Source organism: Rhineura floridana, chromosome 2, assembly GCF_030035675.1.
Source record: "Rhineura floridana isolate rRhiFlo1 chromosome 2, rRhiFlo1.hap2, whole genome shotgun sequence".
Taxonomy (NCBI): Eukaryota; Metazoa; Chordata; class Lepidosauria; order Squamata; family Rhineuridae; genus Rhineura; species Rhineura floridana.
In genome coordinates, this window is record NC_084481.1 from 198,430,469 (window position 1) to 198,451,909 (window position 21,441).

Genomic DNA, 21,441 nt, shown 5'->3' on the forward strand with positions numbered 1-21,441 from the left:
CCCCCCCCCCCCCCCCCGGGCATCATGAAAGACCCAGTCCTGGGCTCAGAAAGAAAATAAATATCTGGTCCTCTTCAAAGTATTGAGAAACCTCTTGTTTTAATTGAAATAATAATTATAAATTCTTGTTCTTATCACTAATGGGAGTTAATTATCTTGCATATGCTGCTGTTGCTTCTATGGCTGTAACGGAGTGAGGTTAAAGATAAGTGAAATGCAAATAGGAAAAAAACAACACAAAAGGCAGTAATACTTTCCTAAGTGTAATACCATACCAACCACAACAAGATTCCTATGAGTAAGGCAGAAAACTAAGCATCTCACAATCAAACATATGATAAATGAAGAAATATTTATATAAAAGCATGACTATCAAATATATTTATTATTTACACAAACTGTAAAGATATTTATAGTGCAATCCTAGGTTTATTTATTCAGAAGCAAGTCCCAGCGTATTCAGTGAGGCTTACTCAAACAGGGACAGAAATGCAACTTCAAGTGATAAGCAACTTCATTCACACAACCCAAAATTCCGAATCATGCCACTTTACGCTGTTTTGCAACTGTTTATACTTGTTTTTATGGTTATTGGATTTTAAATGGCTTTATTTCTTGTTGTGAGCTGCCTTGGTTTCCAACCCTACCTCACAGGGGTGTCGGAAATATTCCATACATGCACACGCACACGCAGACACTGCAGATGTACAAATACATACAGCCCATATAATAGTTTATTGTCAAACCAGTTGGTCATTGCAGAAAAATCAGTATTAGTTTTAAAAAAATCAGTATTACTTTCCTACAGAATAAAAACTGTAATACCTAAGTAAGCCCTGCCTACTTGCTTTAAAATAGGACTGGAGGGCACAAACACAAATCTTTTTTACATTCACTCCAAAGTCCCATTGATTTTCAGCACATTCATAACCATGTCTACTCAAAAGTAAGTCCTATTGAATTCAATGGGATTTACTCTGGGCATATGGGATTAGCATTGCTTTTACAAAAAGCAAGCATTGGGAAAGTTTTCAAAACACTGCCCAAGATCTGACTCCTGCACACAAGAGGAAAAAAAACTGAAATGTATATACTTACCCAATTTATGAGATTTTCAGATAAACAGGGTGTGAAACCACCATTTTGTTTTCTAGACACTGCCTAAGGTCAATGAAACTGAAACACAATCCCTGATTGGCTGCAAGCCTGAATGGGCGGGGTTAAAGCTACGAAGTGCTATACAGTACTGTTTAAAGAAAGATTTAACAGTCGGAGGGGCGGCTGACGTTTTTATGTATATCTCGAGAACTGGACCACCTAGAAACTTAATTTTTTTAAAAAATTAAAGCTGAGAATCCGGGCCACCTAAAGGGCTAGCCGGGTGCCGGGTGGCATGCATAGAATCCAGGTAAAACCCGGCTAACTGGGCAATATGGCAACCCTAGCCCTCACCGCATTTAGTAGCTAGAGTTTACAGCACCAAACAATCATTTCTCAGTAGGGGCATGAGAGTCTGGAGGCATTTTAAAGATACGTCCCCAGCTCTCCCCCTTGGGTCCTCACTGAACCAGAAGTTCCCCCCTCCTGGCCCTCTTAACAAGGACCCTCCCTTAGGGAAATTGAAAGAAATTACTGCGATTTATAATCTGCCCCTAGTATCTAAACATCAATAAAGTAAACTGAGCTCTAACGTAGAGCCTCCTGGGTCCATTAATAACGTTGAGATAGCTGGGACTGATAACATCACTGCTGCCCCAGAGGATTTTAGCAAAGAAGAGCTTATGCTTATTGACAGCTTTAACATCCTGCCTTCACCAGAACAAAATGCGATTTTGCTGAGACTCTCCACTCTACAAAAACTATTAAAAAACAAACTCCAACAGGACTTTGAAATTTCCCATGGTTTAAACAGTCAAAAAGATCATGTCCTCAAGACGGACCTTGGAACCACCTCCCGTTATAAAGGAAGTCCTTCAGGAAGGGGCAAGTTTCTAGATCTCAACCCTTACACACACACCCCAGTGTGAAGGGAAATCTGGCCCTAAGTTCCGAGATCTTGGTATTAAAACCTCCCAAACAACCTCATTCTTTTGTCTCCCCTAAGAAAGGGGAACAGAGCCCTATGCCTGCTTCATATGGTGCTAATTGTTGTGAACCTGAAGCAACAAAAACTCCTGTTGCCAATCTTAAAATCTACAGCCCTAAGAAATATGACTGGCTTGCCTTCCAACAGCTGGAACCACATGAAATCAGATCTAAAAACACAAGTGATCAGTGTAGGCCATCTTCTGAAATTTCCAGCCCCCAAGTTCCAATACCCAATTGTTGCATGCTGAGTACTAAGGAGGGTGGGCTGCTCACAACAGAGGAATCAGACTGACTAATACCAGACAAAGTTAATATTTCAATAAAATCTTCAGCCTCAAGGAGGAAAACATCACAATTTATTGGAAGATCCTTTTAACCCCTGCCATGTGAAGAAGTATCTAAGACCAACCCATATTGTCAGTTGTTGCATCACGGTGCTATTAAGCTCCTTTCATGGAGCATTGCTGGCTGAGCCTCTAAGAAGTCAGATCCTCTCTTTAAAGAGTACATAGACAAATTTGATATAATTTTGCTCCAAGAGACCTGGGTGCGAACCTCAATGGAGATGGATGTGTTTGATCTCCAGACCACAGTAGGGGAAAGGCAGGGAAGAGCCAAAGGAGGCCTGGATCTTTTGGTCTCTATAGATCAGTCAACACAAATACCAACAGACTGGGGCCTGGCCATTATCATCCCAATATTTAAAAACGGACAAAAGGATGACCCCTCCAATTACAGCCCAAGTAGTCTGCTTAGTACAGTAAGTAAGCTCTATGCCAGGCATCTGTTGTGGAAACTTTGGGACTGGCTTGATTGGGCAAATATACCAGTTGAGGAGCAAGCCAGCTTTAGGTCTGGTCGCTCCACCACTGATCAATGCCTGATCTTATATCATCTGATTAGGAAATATAGCTGTAGGTCCAAAGGAGCTCTTTTTCAACTTTCGTTGACTTTAAATCTACATTTAATAATATCTCCCGGAACAGGCTATGGGCAAAACTGGAGGCCTGTTCTCTTGATCGCAGATTATTAATATTGATTCACACCTTGCATGAAAAGAATTCCCTTAGAGTAAAGTGCAACCTGCAGGGTCATCTGTTCCCCTTGGTCCCACTAGGAAGAAGAGTGAGGCAGGGCTGTATTCTGGCCCCCCTATTATTTAATTTTTACATCATCTCACTAATCCCAACTATAACAAACACAGACTTTTACCCGCCTAAATTAGCGAACCGACCCATTCCTTCCTTATTGTATGTGGATGACACTGTTATATTATCTTACACAGAAGTAGGATTCAGGAGAGCTCTTCGCACCTTTACAGCATACTGTACAGAGGAGGAGCTTACAATAAACTACCAAAAGACCAAAATCTGATGACACCTGAGATGTAAATTTTTAGGACCCACCCTATTTTGTGATTCTGGTTGTTTTTAACATTGTATCTTAAGGTTGTTATAAGCTGCCCTGGGATCTCTGGGTGAAGGGTAGGCAATAAATAATGATGATGATAATGATGGAGCCAACTATACAAAACAAAGATTCTCATATATTCTGATCACTTTTGCTTCCAGCCCCACCCACTGCTGGCATATGGCCCCAGAAGGTTACCCACAAAGAAATATGACCCTTGGGATGGAAAAGGTTCCTTATCCCTGCTGTAAGGCATTCACTACCCCAGAGATTTTATAACTTGTACATTTAGAAGTTTTTAATCCATGCCTCCCCAAAATCTCAAATATAGCCTGAGCATTTGGAGACAAGGATTTTGTTAAGCGGTATCCAATATTGGGCATGCTTGATCACAAGTCAGGTGAAGTTAGAACCCCTAAAGGAGACAGTATGGTGCAGTGTTTGAGCTGTTGGCCTAACATAAGGTATTCTGTAATCAAATCACTGCTCAGTGGTTGATGCAAGGCCAGCCACTGTCTCTCAACCTAACTTACTTTTTATTCCACCATTCAATAAAGAGGGCCTGGGATGGATTACCTCTAGGGCAATTGAGAGCATGGGGATACACATATGAGCTCCTTGGAGGAGTAGTGGTATAAAAATGTAGTAAGTGTGCCTGTATGTTCCAACACTGCTCATGAGTTTTGATCTAGTTTATGCCTCATTAAGAAATGTTCAGCAATCTTCAAACTTTTTCTAAATCAGATTTCCAAGAGTCTGAAATGTTTGCTTTAATTACTAGTCACAATTATTCCCAATTCATATGGCTGTCACCATAATTTTAGGGTCCATTCAGACCTGAAATCAAAATGTCAAAGCACATTCTGTTTAAGTGGTCAAGTCATGTCTGCTCTAACATGATGGGGAAGTCGCTCAATTTCAGGAGCTCAATATCTGTTCATCAACAAGTGTCAACTTCTGAAACCAAAAGATTTCAGGTCTGTGCAACATTAGACATGCTGGTATACATAGCGATTTTAGTTACAATGGGAATGTAACTAAGATTTCATCCAGCTGTATATTGCTGCTACTGCTACTACCACCACCATCGATGCTAAGATGTTAATTAAGAAAATTCACAAAAGAGAAGTTTCTCACCTCCTCTTTTCTCCTTGCAGCCACCTGCACCCCCAAAAACCCTTTCCAAAATGTTGGGACCTCTACAGAATGTGGAATGGGGCATGGAGGGCTTCTGGGAGAGGGGAGAATCCCCCCATCAGGTTTGGATCCTTTAAAAAGTTCACAGAAGGAGAGTTTCCCATTCTCTACTTCCTCTAACGTCCCTTGCATGCCATCCCACTGGTACCGGCAAGGGCAGTTGTTTTTCTTATGAATGCACATGTCCTTGTATGTTGAACATTAGTGCACCTAAGCTCACAGGTTTCCAACAGCAGTCATCAAATAGTAAAAAATGTAAATGTACTGCCTTCAAGTCGATTCTGACTTATGGCAACCCTATGAATAGGGTTTTCATGAGGCTGAGAGGCAGTGACTGGCCCAAATTCACCCAGTGAGCTTCATGGCTATGTGGGGATTCAAACCCTGGTCTCCCAGGTCATAGTCCAACACCTTAACCATTACTTCACACTGGCTCTTCCATCAAATAGTAGGCAGATATAGTTAGAGACCCCGAGCAAGGGTTCTTGGGTCTTGGGAGGTACTAGAAATGTTCTATTTGGGAGTCAGACTTCAGACAGCAGAATAGTCTTATAATATATGCTATATATTCATATCTTGCACACTACAACTATTAAATGCATTCTAAGTGGCCTTAGCCATCATATCAGGAATAAAAATCAGCAGGAAAAACATATTCATTTAACATCAAAGTATAAGACCTTGAAGGTACAACTTACTTAATTAGGTTGCAATAGATGAAAGGACTGAGTTAAATTCAAAGTCTTGTTACAGAGCTATCATTACAAAGTGCATGGAATACATCTCTCTCATCAGATAACATAGATAGCACATCATTCCCGCATTCTTCGACCACCTCGAGCTGGAGATGGGCACCAAGTCTAGTGGGGCTTCGATTTTTATATACTTTCTTATCAGAGTGGGGGTTTATCAGCTGCCTTCTCTCCGTGCTGCCTCTATGTGCCATCTGCCAGAGACAGCAAGTGTGACTACCTAAGCCATTTCTCAACAACTAGTTGGCTTAACTAGTTAACTTAACTAAGTGTGCATCTCTGGTGGTTCGGGTTGCTGCATTTCTCTCAGACACATCCAAACACAAAACAGTTTTTCAGGGGGTGCAAAGAGGAGGATGGGATAAGAAACCTTCCTTCTGTAAACTTGTTTAAGTTAAATTACTTTAGGATCCTAATGTTATTGTTGTTATGTGCCTTCAAATCGATTACTACTTATGGCGACCCTATGAATCAGTGACCTCCAAGAGCATCTGTCATGAACCACCCTGTTCAGATTGTGCAAGTTCAGGTCTGTGGCTTCCTTTATGGAATCAATCCATCTCGTCTGGCCTTCCTCTTTTTCTATTCCCTTCTGTTTTTCCCAGCATTATGGTCTTTTCTAGTGCATCCTGCATTCTCATTATGTGTCCAAAGTATGATAACCTCAGTTTCATCAGTTTAGCTTCTAGTGACGGTTCTGGTTTAATTTGTTGTAACACCCAATTATTTGTCTTTTTCATAGTCCGTGGTATGCACAAAACTCTCCTCCAGCACCACATTTCAAATGAGTTGATTTTTCTCTTATCCACTTTTTCACTGTCCAACTTTCACATCCATACATAGAGATCGGGAATACCATGGCCAGCATCTGTTTGCAATATCTCTGGTGCCTCTTCCCTTTCTAAATCCAGCTTGGACATCTGGCATTTCTCGCTCCGTATATGGTAAGAGCGTTTGTTGTAGACTCTTGAGCATTACTTTACTTGCATGGGATATTAAGGCAATCGTTCGATAATTACTGCATTCCCTGGGATCCCCTTTCTTTGGAATTGGGTTATATATCGAACGTCTGTGGGCCATTGCTTAGTTTTCCATATTACTTGACACATTTTTGTCAAAATTTGGACAGATTCAGTCTCAGTAGTTTGTAGCAACTCTATTGGTATGCCATCTGTTCCTGGTGATTTGTTTCTTCCAAGTATTTTAAGAGCAGCCTTCACCTCACATTCTCAAATTTCTGGTTCTTCATCATACGGTTCCTCCGAGAATGAATCTGTCATCCTTGTACCTCTTTTATGGAGTTCTTCAGTGTATTCCTTCCATCTTCCTTTTATTTGATCTTGATCAGTCAGTGTGTTGCCCTGTTGATTATTCAAATCCCTACTCTTGGTTTAAATTTCCCTTTCATTTCTCTAATCTTTTGGAATAGGGCTCTTGTTCTTCCCTTTTTGTTGTTTTCTTCTATTTCTATACAATAACTATTGTAATAGTTCTTTGTCCCTACATACTAGTCGCTGTATTGTTGCATTTAGGGTTCTGACTGTGTTTCTATCTCCTTTTGCTTTTGCTTTCCTTCTCTTTTTAACCATTTTAAGAGTTTCTTCAGTCATCCATTGAGGTCTTTCTTTTTAACTACAGGTATTGTCTTTTTGCATTCTTCTCTGATCATGTTTCTGACTTCACTCCATAGTTTTTCTGATTCTCTGTCAACTAAGTTTGAAGCCTCAAATCTGTTCCTTATTTGATCTTTATATTCTTCTGGGAAGTTATTTAAATTGCATTTTGGCATTACGATTGCTTTGTTCTTCTTCTTTAGCTTTACTCTGATTTTCGATACAACCAGTTCATGATCTGTCCCACAATCTGCTCCTTGTCTTGTTTTTGCAGAAAGTATGGAACTTCTCCATCTTCTGCTACCAATTATATAATCAATTTGATTCCTGTACTGATCATTTGTTGATGTCCACATGTACAGTCTTCTTTTCAGTTGTTCAAAAAATATGTTTGCAAGAAACAAAGTATTGGCTTCACAGAATTCAATAAGTCTTCATTTCTGTCTCCTAAGCCCCTTCTCCCCACAATTCCTAGTTACTCTCTGTTCCCTACATTTGAATTCTAGTCCCCCATGATTATCAGCACATCTTGTTTTGGTGTGTGATTAATTTCCTCCTGTACTTTTGTGTAAAATCTCTTCAATTCTTCTTCTTCTGGGTTTGCCGTTGGAGCGTAGACTTGGATGATGATTATGTTAATAGGTTTCCCATTTAATCTCATTGACATAACTTGCTCAGACCTTGCGTTTAGCTCCTAATTGCTTTTGCTACATCACTTCTCACTATTAAAGCAACCCCATTTCTTCTTAATTTCTTATTTCCTGCATAAAATATTTTGTAGTTGGCTGATTGAAAGTGTCCCATTCCCTTCCATTTTAATTCACTCACGCCAAGTATTGCAATGTTGATGCATCCCATTTCTTGCTTGACATTTTCTAACTTTCCCTGGTTCATGCTTCTCACATTCCATGTTCCTATTGTGTGCATAGTACAGCTTCAGACTCTCCTTTCGCATCTGTGCGCATCAGCCTCTAGGCTTCCTTTCGGCTTTGACCCAGCTGCGTCATTAGTTACAGCGCTACTCGTACTTGTCCTTTGTTCTTCCTCGGCAGCTCAGTGAGTGCCTTCTGACCTGGGGGTCTCACCTTCCAGCACTATCTCGTGTTGCATTTTGGATACTCTGTTCATAGGGCTTTCCTAGTAAGAGATATTCAGAGGTGGTTTACCATTGCCTTCCTCTGAGTTTGGATGCATCTTAGTCTGGTGTCTCCGCTTTCACGATTCTGCCTTGGGTGGCCCTGCTAGGAGTTTAGCCTTTTGGTCTAGACTCCTGACGGCATTGCTCTTAGCTTCTTCCACACTCTCAAACCCCCTCACCACGTTAAGGTGTGCATACTAAAGGGGGAGGATCCTAATAATAATAATTATTAATATAATAATAATAATAATACTATAATATATAATAATGAAATACTTAAAATAATAAATTAAAATAATAAAATAAATTATTATTATTAATAATAATAATAACAATAATAATAAAAGGATCCTAATAATTATTATTAATTTACAATCTAGATTTCAACAAAGGGGAAACATCAGAGGAAGGGAATGGAGGTAGAAGTAGGGGTAAACAGGAAGAGAAAATGTTATTGTTTTGTTAAGTGTACTTAGGCTTGGTTATTAGAACATACAGTAGGGCCCCGCTTTACAGCACTTCACTTTACAGCATTCCGCTAATACAGCGGTTGTGAATTGTAGAAAGGCCCCGCTTTACAGCGCTTGTTCTGCTTTTACGGTGGTTTTTTGCCGCCAGGCGCCATCTTGGGTCAATCTGAGTCAATGGGATCTGCTTTACAGCAGGGGTCCAGAACGTAATCCGCTGTATGAGCGGGGCCCTACTGTAACAACATAAGAAGAGGCCCAAAGGCATCCTGTTCTCACAGTAGCCAGCCAAATACCTAGGGGAAGCCTGTAAGCAGGACCTGAGTGCAACAGCACTTGCAATTCCCAGTAGCTGGCATTAAGTTATAGACTTAGCTTTGGCAGGACATTAGAAACAGGGGATTTAATCCAAGTCCTTGTGGAAAATAATATACTTTATGTTGTGCTGCTGCTTGTTCTGTTTGCCAGCTGCCACACCCCCATATTAATCCCTCCAGAGCTTCCCTTTACCACCCAATGCAACTTGTAAACTCTTTTCATTTTCCCCAACCCCATTTCTGAAGCCACTTCTATCCTTGCAGCTGTTTTGCTCCCGTTTTCAACTTCATACCCATGTCCACACCTCCTCCTCTCCCCCTTTTTTTTTGCCCAACTCCCCCTTGCACACAGACTGCCCCCATGGTAACCTTCTACATCTTCCGCCTCTCACACATTGCAACTACTAAGCACCCTTTTCACCTGCCACACAATTATGAAGCCATTATTCTGCAGCCCCTTTCTTCCTCAGGCTTTCATCTTTCCCCCATGCCTCTTACTCCCTTTTTTTGCAATTCCCTTTGCACCCCCAAACTTCCCCCTCCCTCCTCTCTTTTCTCAAATCCCTCTTGCACAAAGACGTATTGGTGGCGGAGTCGCTCTATACGTGAAAGAAGGCATTGAATCCAGCAAGCTCGAAACCCCAAAAGAGGCAGACTCCTCCACAGAATCGTTGTGGGTGGTGATACCGTGCCCCAGGAGGGACTTAATACTGGGAACAATCTATCGTCCCCCTGATCAAAATGCTCAGGGAGACGTTGAGATGAGATATGAAATTGAGGAAGCATCCAAACTAGGAAAGGTGGTAGTAATGGGTGACTTCAACTACCCGGACATAGACTGGCTGCATATGTGTTCCAGTCATGACAAAGAAGCAAAGTTTCTAGATATTCTAAATGACTATTCCCTAGATCAGTTGGTCATGGAACCGACCAGAGGGATGGCAACCCTGGACTTAATCCTCAGTGGGGACCGGGACCTGGTACGAGATGTAAGTGTTGTTGAACCGATTGGGAGCAGTGACCACAGTGCTATTAAATTAAACATACATGTAACTGGCCAATTGCCAAGAAAATCCAACACGGTCACATTTGACTTCAAAAGAGGAAACTTCACAAAAATGAGGGGATTGGTAAAAAGAAAGCTGAAAAACAAAGTCCAGAGGGTCACATCACTCGATAATGCTTGGAAGTTGTTTAAAAACACTATATTAGAAGCTCAACTGGAGTGCATACCGCAGATCAGAAAAGGTACCGCCAGGGCCAAGAAGATGCCAGCATGGTTAACGAGCAAAGTCAAGGAAGCTCTTAGAGGCAAAAAGTCTTCCTTCAGAAAATGGAAGTCTTGTCCGAATGAAGAAAATAAAAAAGAACACAAACTCTGGCAAAAGAAATGCAAGAAGACAATAAGGGATGCTAAAAAAGAATTTGAGGAGCACATAAAAACCAACAACAAAAAATTCTATAAATACATTCAAAGCAGGAGACCATCTAGGGAGACAATTGGACCCTTGGATGATAAGGGAGTCAAAGGTGTACTAAAGAACGATAAGGAGATTGCAGAGAAGCTAAATGAATTCTTTGCATCTGTCTTCACAGTGGAAGATATAGGGCAGATCCCTGAACCTGAACTAACATTTGCAGGAAGGGATTCTGAGGAACTAAGACAAATAGTGGTAACGAGAGAGGAAGTTCTAAGCTTAATGGACAATATAAAAACTGACAAATCACCGGGCCCGGATGGCATCCACCCGAGAGTTCTCAAAGAACTCAAAGGTGAAATTGCTGATCTGCTAACTAAAATATGTAACTTGTCCCTCGGGTCCTCCTCCGTGCCTGAGGACTGGAAAGTGGCAAATGTAACACCAATCTTCAAAAAGGGATCCAGAGGGGATCCCGGAAATTACAGGCCAGTTAGCTTAACTTCTGTCCCTGGAAAACTGGTAGAAAGTATGATTAAAGCTAGATTAACCAAGCACATAGAAGAACAAGCCTTGCTGAAGCAGAGCCAGCATGGCTTCTGCAAGGGAAAGTCCTGTCTCAGTAACCTATTAGAATTCTTTGAGAGTGTCAACAAGCATATAGATAGAGGTGATCCAGTGGACATAGTGTACTTAGACTTTCAAAAAGCGTTTGACAAGGTACCTCACCAAAGGCTTCTGAGGAAGCTTAGCAGTCATGGAATAAGAGGAGAGGTCCTCTTGTGGATAAGGAATTGGTTAAGAATCAGAAAGCAGAGAGTAGGAATAAACAGACAGTTCTCCCAATGGAGGGCTGTAGAAAGTGGAATCCCTCAAGGATCGGTATTGGGACCTGTACTTTTCAACTTGTTCATTAATGACCTAGAATTAGGAGTGAGCAGTGAAGTGGCCAAGTTTGCTGACGACACTAAATTGTTCAGGGTTGTTAAAACAAAAAGGGATTGTGAAGAGCTCCAAAAAGATCTCTCCAAACTGAGTGAATGGGCGGAAAAATGGCAAATGCAATTCAATATAAACAAGTGTAAAATTATGCATACTGGAGCAAAAAATCTGAAGTTCACAAATACGCTCATGGGGTCTGAACTGGCAGTGACCGACCAGGAGAGAGACCTCGGGGTTGTAGTGGACAGCACGATGAAAATGTCGACCCAGTGTGCGGCAGCTGTGAAAAAGGCAAATTCCATGCTAGCAATAATTAGGAAAGGTATTGAAAATAAAACAGCCGATATCATAATGCCGTTGTATAAATCTATGGTGCGGCCGCATTTGGAATACTGTGTACAGTTCTGGTCGCCTCATCTCAAAAAGGATATTCTAGAGTTGGAAAAGGTTCAGAAGAGGGCAACCAGAATGATCAAGGGGATGGAGCGACTCCCTTACGAGGAAAGGTTGCAGCATTTGGGGCTTTTTAGTTTAGAGAAAAGGCGGGTCAGAGGAGACATGATAGAAGTGTATAAAATTATGCATGGCATTGAGAAAGTGGAGAGAGAAAAGTTCTTCTCCCTCTCTCATAATACTAGAACTCGTGGACATTCAAAGAAGCTGAATGTTGGAAGATTCAGGACAGACAAAAGGAAGTACTTCTTTACTCAGCGCATAGTTAAACTATGGAATTTGCTCCCACAAGATGCAGTAATGGCCACCAGCTTGGATGGCTTTAAAAGAAGATTAGACAAATTCATGGAGGACAGGGCTATCAATGGCTACTAGCCATGATGGCTGTGCTCTGCCACCCTAGTCAGAGGCAGCATGCTTCTGAAAACCAGTTGCCGGAAGCCTCAGGAGGGGAGAGTGTTCTTGCACTCGGGTCCTGCTTGCGGGCTTCCCCCAGGCACCTGGTTGGCCACTGTGAGAACAGGATGCTGGACTAGATGGGCCACTGGCCTGATCCAGCAGGCTCTTCTTATGTTCTTATGTTCTTAATAGCTCCTCCTCTCTCCAGTTTTGCACCCCCATTTGTGCCCCTCATGATGATATATGTTACTGTAGCGTTAAGATGAATAGTATCTTAAGGGTCAGTTAGCTTGTTCAGTTAGAGAAGATTAAGTTGTACATACATGGGTGTAAATATTGGGATATTGTACATATATGGGTGTTTGCTTGTCAATACGATACCTGTTCTAAATTAATACATTGAATCTGGAATTCCTGTTGAAGACAACTCATGGTACCAGGAGTGAAACGCATTGTGTGAAGGCACTACGGAATGTTTGAGGGCTCTGCATCTTTTATCTCTCTCACATGAGACAAATGAGGAAAGGAAGAGGGAAATGTTTGAGAAAAGTGAGAAAGGAGGGATACTGAAGGGGGAAAAGTGGCAGTTTTAAACAACAGAAGTTTAGCAGGGATTGAGGGACACTGAGGAAAATAGCAGTTTAACAGCAGAGATTTGAGTAGAGGAAGGAGAGGGAGACACACAGAGGGAAAAATCACAGTTTAAAACAAGATTTGAACAGCAAGAAGGGAGTTGGGAAAGGCTCTGTTGTGCTAGCATCTGTGTTGCACCCCTGCTATTTCACCTTGTTAAAACTCCTTGTTTGCCTCTAAGAGATGGGCTTCTTGTTAAAATTAGGTGCAATGGAAACTTTGCTCTGTTGTCAAGCAGGGAAAAAGATGGACTCTTTTCATGACAATTGGATACTTGGCAAGTGGTAAATCAAGTGTTTCTGCTGAACTAGCATGCCTCTGGGCTGTGGACATTTAGTAGTTATTCTCTTGGAGAATTCCATCTCTCTCTCTCTCTGCCCACCCACACATCTGACACAGAAACTCAAAGTTAATGCCATGCACCTGGATTTAAACTTTCTACACATGCAGAAGAGTTCTAAGGGAGAAGAGTTTTAAGGCAAACTTCACCTAAAATCTCTCACTAGATGATGCACTGAGATGCTCAACTCTAGCCTCCAGGTTTCCTTATTCTTTTAAGAGAAAAAAAGAGAGAGTGTATGAAGCACAATGACAGTATATTCAACCAAAGAAACAATAAAATCACTTATCCTACAAATAGGCTGGATCATAAGACTGAAATGTTAGCACACCACAGCCACAGGTAGGCCACTCTCATCTTTCTCCCCCTCCCCAAAGAAGTGGGAGTCATATGCTTTAGGTTCCTATGCAAAGAGGTACCTTCAAAAAGGTTATTCAAGGAAGAGGCAGAAGGGGATCAGCAGCACTCAAATGGCAACACCCCTTTCATAGAAATAGGAAGAACCTTGAGGTAGTCCTCCTAACAGCCCATGGTGAGTTAGAGATGTCAGATGTGGAGATTGGTGGGGGTGTGTGCTTCAGAATCTCATTCACTAATGTTATAGTTCAAGTAGGGCACTGTGGGGTTACTGCAGTTCCTTGAAGCAGTAACAACTGTTCCAGCCTCTGCAGTAAGACTGCAAGTTATACAATTATGGTGCAAGGGGAGACTAGGTTTACAAAGATTTTCATAACCAGCTGCAGCTGATTGCTGGCTATAATTGTATTCCATTTATTTTCAAGTAGGTATTGATTTTGTTTTAAAGTTAGTTCTGTCAAGGTACGGCAGGGTGGATTGCAAATCTAGGTAGCAAACTGCTTTGACAGCATTGTGTCTGACCTACCAATGAAAGGATTTGAAAAAGTTCAGAACCATTGCAAAATGGGCAGTTTCTGTGCTTGTAGCTATTAATTACTTCAAGGAGAGGAGATTCATCACAGGAGATGACCCATTTTGGGGCATATGCTGAAAACCTGGATTCTCTGAATTAAAAAGCAATCAGAGAAGCCAGGACTGCATCCAAAGGTAAATCCCTTGTTGACAGAAACCCAGCAACATAATCTCTTGAAAATCAAAGGTAATTAATTATTACAGCCTATGCACCTACAAGCCACTGGGAGTAGGAAAGCATGCTCTTTTCTCTCTCTTTTTTTTTATCAAGATCACACCACTGAGCTCTAATTCTTCCAGAATGTTGTAGAGGGTTCAGAATGCTTTATTGTTTTCTTATCATAGCTAGAGATAAGACTTTTATAATCCTGGATAATTCTAGGATCACAATGTTTGTAGTTATATCTGGGAGATTAGTGATCAGACACCATGCTCTAGGGCCCTGACAACTAACTACCTATGGAGATCAGAAGACTCTCCCTCTGCCCAGTTTTCTTTCTTACAAGGAGTGTATTGTCAAGGATTTGCCCCCCAAATCTGGAAACCAGTCTTTAGTGATTCAGCAGTTGCCAAATGTCCAGGATCTAACAACAACCCTGCAAGGGTGTATACTCCCACCACTCCTGTCCAGCCAGCCTGGGGCAAGACCTCCCAGACCTTATCAGATGTCCCTGAGATCCTAGAGAAGAGCTAAACACTGGACTCTGCTTCTAGAGCCTGAGGCAGGTAGCCAAGCAATGATGAACTGGACTCTATCAAGACTTTTCCTAAGAAGACACACCAAGTATAAATGGAGCAGATTTCTTTACAAATATTAAAAACAGCAGCATTAAGGAGAACCAATATAAAAGTAAGAAAAATAGTTTAAAAATACAGCTGGTAATTATAAATCAGAATAAAACTATAAAGCCAACTTGTTCTACCTCTGTACATACCATAACATTAACCTCCACAGAAACAAAGCACACTGCAGAAATGTTTTCCAAGTGTTGCCAAGCTAACAGACAAAAAGGGTAAAGACATAAAAGCTAGGAAATGTACTAGCTTTATACTGAAAAGCATAGAAACTAGGGTGAATCTTCTTAGCCAGTCAGAAGGCTTCTAGACTGGAAGCTTCTGACAACTTGGCATACATGCATCCACTTCCTGCAGCTGCAACAAATTTCCCATTTAGTAGGCCTCATTCCTGACCTTGAAGCACAAGTGGAGCACTGGTGGAGATTGTAAGGCCAGGGCCAGGGGAAGGGGAAGGGGAAGGGGAAGGCAGTAACCTTCCCCTTCACTCCTCCTTCTCCATCCAGAGTGTGTGTTAATTTACATGGATGAAGTTTACCAGACTCAAAAGCTTGACTTGGCCGATAGCTACAGTCCTCTTTCATCTGTAGTCTATCTTATGTTCTAATTCTTCATGAACTGAACTATTTTGATAAAGACAGTGAGCTCCTAAGCTTGGCTTTGATGCTGCATTAGGTATCTCAGTTTTAGATTCTACCTGAAAAATAAACTTGTCTATATTACAAGTTTAGGGAAAGGCAAAGAGAAAATAAATACCTTTGGGTGGGTTTGTTAAATCCTCCTTGAGAGTCCCTGCTTCTAGTCTTGTTCCTGACCTGTAGATTTTTCTTCCTGTTGGACATTCAAAGGAAAGCTTTTTAACTGGCTGCTGTATAAAGGTCTAACTTAGGAAGTGGAAACAAATTGTGGAATCCAATTTGTGGTTGCTTTTCTTTTTTTTAACTGATTGCTGGGTTGATTTTTTTGTTCGCAAACCCTGAAAAGGCATCATGTTGAGCTGCACATATTGGGAAAATCAGAAATTAGGCCTGAGTTACATCCTAGGTGGCCAGCCAGCTAGCTAACTGTAGCGTACACTGCAATTTTTCTATTCCTCTAGGTCTGTTGTCATCTTTTGCCATCAAGTACTCAGAAGAAAAAATAGCCACTATGATTGTGAGTATAGTGCATGCTTTAAAAGAGTAAAGGGTAGCCATTTCCCCCGATCATTTTAAGTTATCTCTTTATTTATTTCACCCTTTAGCAATAAGCACCCAATCCTGAACTAGTCATTATAATAACTGCAGAATAAACAAACTCTTACTTCTTGCTGCAGGCAAACAAATATGCTTCTTTATTGCTGGCTGGGTAGAGAGCAAACTGAAAATGAAAATGAAAAGTAGAGCAAAGGAAAATCCAGGGGGTGGAGTCTAAATGAAGCTCATAATACAGACATCTAATATTTAACTCTTCAAGGGTCATGTTACTATACAGGCTCTGCCTGCCCATAATTTTTCAGGATCACTTAAAGAATTATGGGCATGGGGAGAGGAAGGGTGGGGGAGAGATGGGTAGGTGATTTGCTTCCAAGCTCTTGGGAATTAGATTGCAATCCTCACTTCATAGACTTCAATCCTAAAATAATTCCAATCCCTTCCTTTCTCATGCAACCATCTGTACTCCCCCATAAGTTTCTCTGGAGGGTCAGGTAGCCCTCCTAAACAATTTAGGATGGAGCACGTGGGCTGCTGGGGAAAGGGGGAATCACGTCAAACTGGGAGATGTTCTGAATAACTTCATTGATTCAAGTGGGATGAATCTGAAGTAAACAAATTGAGTCATCTTGCCTTAATCTTAGGTTACATTGACATTACTCATTTAAAGAAATACCATACCACTTTAAATAGTCATGGGAACTGTAGTTAAAGGTGCTGACAATAGTTAGGAGATCCCTATTCCCCTCAGAGAGTGACAATTGCCTGGGAAGTGATTGACTGTTAAACCACTCTGACAATTGTACTTCTGTGAGGGTAATGGGGGGGGTGTCTTTTGACAACTCTCAACAATCTTAACAAACTACAGCTACCAGGATTTTTTGGGAGAAGCCATGGCTGTTTAAAGTGGTATGATACTCCTTCAAATGTGTAGTGCAGATGGGGCTAAGTGACATGAAGAAGTTGGAGCTGTTCGATTGATTAGATTTTTTTCCTCTGTGAAGTTAATTGTAAAACCTTGACTTGGATGGAGGCAGAATTTCCCCATTGATTTGAGGATCTGTTAGCCCAGATGTTTCAGCTCAGCTGCTCTTGCTGTATGAAGGAGCAAATATGTATGTATGTATGTATGTAATATCTGTGATGCTCTTCTTGCTAATAGAATCCAATTGGTAGTGTATCTTATTGCTAATGAAATCCAAACAGTACTCTACCAAATGTGTTTATTATTCCAATTAAGTTGAAGGCTCACATGCTCAAGAAGACGTCAGTGAGGTTCTTAATTGGTGCACTTTCTAGGGCATGCTTGGTGTTTGATCATTTTAGATAATACAAATGCAGAGAAAGGAAAAATAAATTGACAGAGTACCGAGCAGAAAGATGAAAGCTGCATGGGGCACAGAGCAACAAAGACGGCTACAAATGTTGCTAATTAGAGTGTTTCTATTTGTTTCTGATTTTCTTTCCAAATTTTATAGTGTGTGTACAACACTAGTTCCCTTGTGCTGCTGACCAGAGATACAGAAGATCATTACTAAGAGGAATAAAATGCAAATGGAATCCATAAAGTATTTATAGTGGGTGAAGGAGTCAGGTATGTAAGGAGCATATACTACTTAGCCCCATTCAAGGTGCTCATCTGTCACATGGAGGAGGCTAGTCTCCTGTATGCTGGACCCTCCATTTCCCAGTGGGTGCACATATTTAAACTACATGCTCACAGGGGTGTTCAAATACACCTCATTTGCTGATGAGAGAGTGTGGTCCTGTTTGCTGCCCATGCTCCATCCCTTCTTCCAACTACTGATACATGTACTATTAAAACCTCTGCTGGATGCACATTTGGCAAGCATAAGAAGGAACTCTATGAACATACCAGTATATGTATATAGAACTCCATGTGTTTGGGAGTGGGGGGGATCTGCACAGCCAATGGGGTATGTAGTCATAATTCAGCATGTTGTTGTGGCTGCTGGGTGAATCAGCAGGAGGCACAGGGCTAGCCTGCATGTTCCCGCAATCCCTTCACACATTTTTCACATGTTAGGAAGGTTCAGGAGAGCCCCTTAACATGAATCTGACAGACATAGAAGTCAGATGGGAACCAGTGGGTGCAACACTGATCAGCCTCTTTCATATGTTAATTATTACCCAGATGTACTGTCCTCTTGAAAGAAGATGGGGGGAAATAGTAAAATGAAGGGCTCCTTGAACAACTAGAAGTGAGCCCCTCCCTGTGGTGGCAGGTGGTGGGCAACTTTTCTTCTATTTATTTATTTCTGTTCAGAAGTGGGGATGGGTGGCTGAGCTTGCAGATGGAGCAGGAAGAGGATGGTGGCAGTGGTCCTCCAGTGAACAGTGGTTGGATGCTGTTTTAATTGCTTACAGTGCCCCAGTGATGTAGTGTAATTGCAAGCAACTACAGTGGCAGCCACCCAATACTCCATGGAGTGCCAAAAAATAGGGCCCTTGGCAGCCAGACTTCATGCATAGAAAACAGAAAAGGGATTGTGTGCTGTTTCCAGGGGCAAGCTGGAAGTCTTACTGATGAGCAAACTTACTAGCAGAGAAGGGCTCAAGCTTGCCGTGTCTGGTGACTGTCTGGAGGCCTCTCTTACCAACCAGTCCGTTATTTGGGAGTAGGGATGTGCTAGAATTACACCCAAATTGGATTTGGTACCGAATTTATCACTAGTTCGTTTATTCTCTTATCGTTGCAGATCAGAATTTTATGTAGTGATTTTCCATGACTATTTTTGAAAATGAATTGTTTTTAAAATAATACGCCTCTAAAATGTCAATATTAAGAATGATAATTTTATAGATATTGCAATATTTCCTTTCAAAACATCAATATTTCCTTTCAAAATATCGATATTAATATCAGTATTTTTTGTGAGGGGAAAATATGGATTGGTAAAAGCAGAGGCTGGCAGACAAAGAATGAACTCGAATCAATACTGGCCTGTTAGGTTGACGGAATGCTTTCAAACTGGCACCAGCCAATGGATCCCATCCCTGTTTGGGAGTAATTGTCTTGGTCTGTTTCTTGAGAAGGCAGACTGAGTACTTACGTGCAGATTGGCTTTGGGGTCAGTATCCCAATGTGCTGATGCAAATGGCAGGGCAAGTTGCTTATGGGTAAACCTACTTATGGTTAGGACAGAGGTAGCCTATGTGGTGCCCTCCAGATGTTGTTGGACTCCAGCTCCCATCAGCCCCAGCCAGCAGGTCAAGGACAATGGAAGTTGTGGTCCCATAACATCTGGAGGGTACTACACTGGCTACCCCTAGGATAGGAACTCCATCCGGGCTGGCTATGGGCCATACTTTAAAGAGGACAGTCCTCTATTTGAAGGGCTGCCTGGTCTCAGTCTGGGTAGCATCTGGACAGCACACTGAAGAGGCCGAAGCAGACAGGACCCATAGTCATAGTCTTCCCAACTATGGTGAGATGCACTGTATTTCTTTTGAAACTATAGTAATCATTTCTAACTTTGCACCTTTGTACAGTATATAAATTAGGGCATGCAAATTTTATGCAAATCTGGGCCCTCTTTTTTGGCATTGTGTAAGTGGCCACTGTAGTTTAATATTTCAATGTTTCTCTGAACAGGATAGTATTAGCTAGTAGCTTGTACTGTTTTTGTCCATATTAGTGCTGTGACAAAGCCTGCCCTCCATTTTCTTAAACCTTTTCTTGCTTTGTGAAATATGCTTCCATTTTTTTCCTGGTTCTTAATCAGGGCACTTTAGAAAATGTTTTTTATGGCTTTGTTGGGTGTGGAATAACAATGGGATCTGTTGGCCAGTGCCAGTTCGAAAGCATTCTGTTGACCTAACAGGCTGGTATCAATTTGAGTTTGTTCTTTGCTATCCACCGCTTTTACTGATCTGTTTTTTTCCTCTCACAAAAATATTGATATTGATATTTCAAAAGGAAATATCAATAAATGAAAGGAAATATCGATACAATTATTGTTCTTGATATCAATATTTTAGAGGCTAATTAAATTTTTAAAAGTAGCTGCAGAAAATCACTACATAAAAATCTGATCTGCAAAAATAGAGAATAAGCAAATTAATGGATAATTTAGTACCAAATCCAAATCAGGCAGATTCATCCCTAGTGTGAAGTTGAGCTTACTTTACCACTCTGAGGTGGCTGTGGGTCATTTTGCTGCCTGAAGCAAAGGATAAGATAGTCCCTCCCCCAAGACTGGGAGTAGAAGGATGCTTCAACGCTGGTGATGGGAGGCCATCCTTCACCATACCTGAGCAGCAGGATAGCTTAGGAAGTACAGGACACCCATAGCTCTATCTGCTTGAAACCCCTCAGCATTTGCTACCTGAGGCAGCTACTTCACTTTGTCTAGTGCCATGCGTGGGTTGTGTATTCCCCCCTTTCTATTACACATTTCTACATCACTCTGCATCACTTTCTCTGGCTGTCTATGCTTCCTGATCTGAAAAGGCCTCCTGGGAGAAGTGACCTCATGATGTCTTTGCCTGAGCTTTCAATCAAAGCATGAGAAACCAGGGCAACTGGCTACCAAGCACTGATTTCTTTAAAAGTAAAGATATTGCATTTGAACACTTGTAAGATACAAATTTATTTATTTATTTATATACCGCCCCATAGCTGAAGCTCTCTGGGCGGTTTACAGTAAATAAAAACATTAAAACAAATATACAAATTTAAAAACACATCTTTTAAAAACAATTTAAAACAATTTAAAAATTTAAAACAATTTAAAACACATGCTAAAATGCCTGGGAGAAGAGGAAAGTCTTGACCTGGCACCGAAAAGATAACAATGTTGACGCCAGGCAGCCTCCCCAGCTTTTTGTGCTAACATGAAAACCCAGCTGTGGATGTCATGGGATTTTCAGCACCCAGAAAGGCTGCAGGGTGCAAACAGATGGAGATATGATATGTAGAATGAAATAAATGATACTCACAAAGCCCACATCTGCACTATCAATTTCTCCAAAGAATCCTGGAAACTGTAGTATGTTAAGGGTACTGACAGTTATTAGGAGATCCCTATCAAAGAGCTACAATACTCAGAGTGGCTTAACAATCAATCCCTCTTCCCAGAGGACTCTGGGAATTGTTTCTCTGTGAGGGGAATAAGAGTGTCCTAACAACTCTCAGTACCCTTAACAAACTACAGTTCCCAGGACTGTTTACAGTGGTATTATACTCCTTTAAATGTATAGAACAGATGGGGCCAAACAGCTGGCTATCTTGAAAGCAAGGTAAGCACAAATTATCCTTGCACCCCATAAATGAGAATTTCACTTACATTTTCTTTTCTCTTTGTTAATTTTTGAATGTAATTTCTTTTCTTAT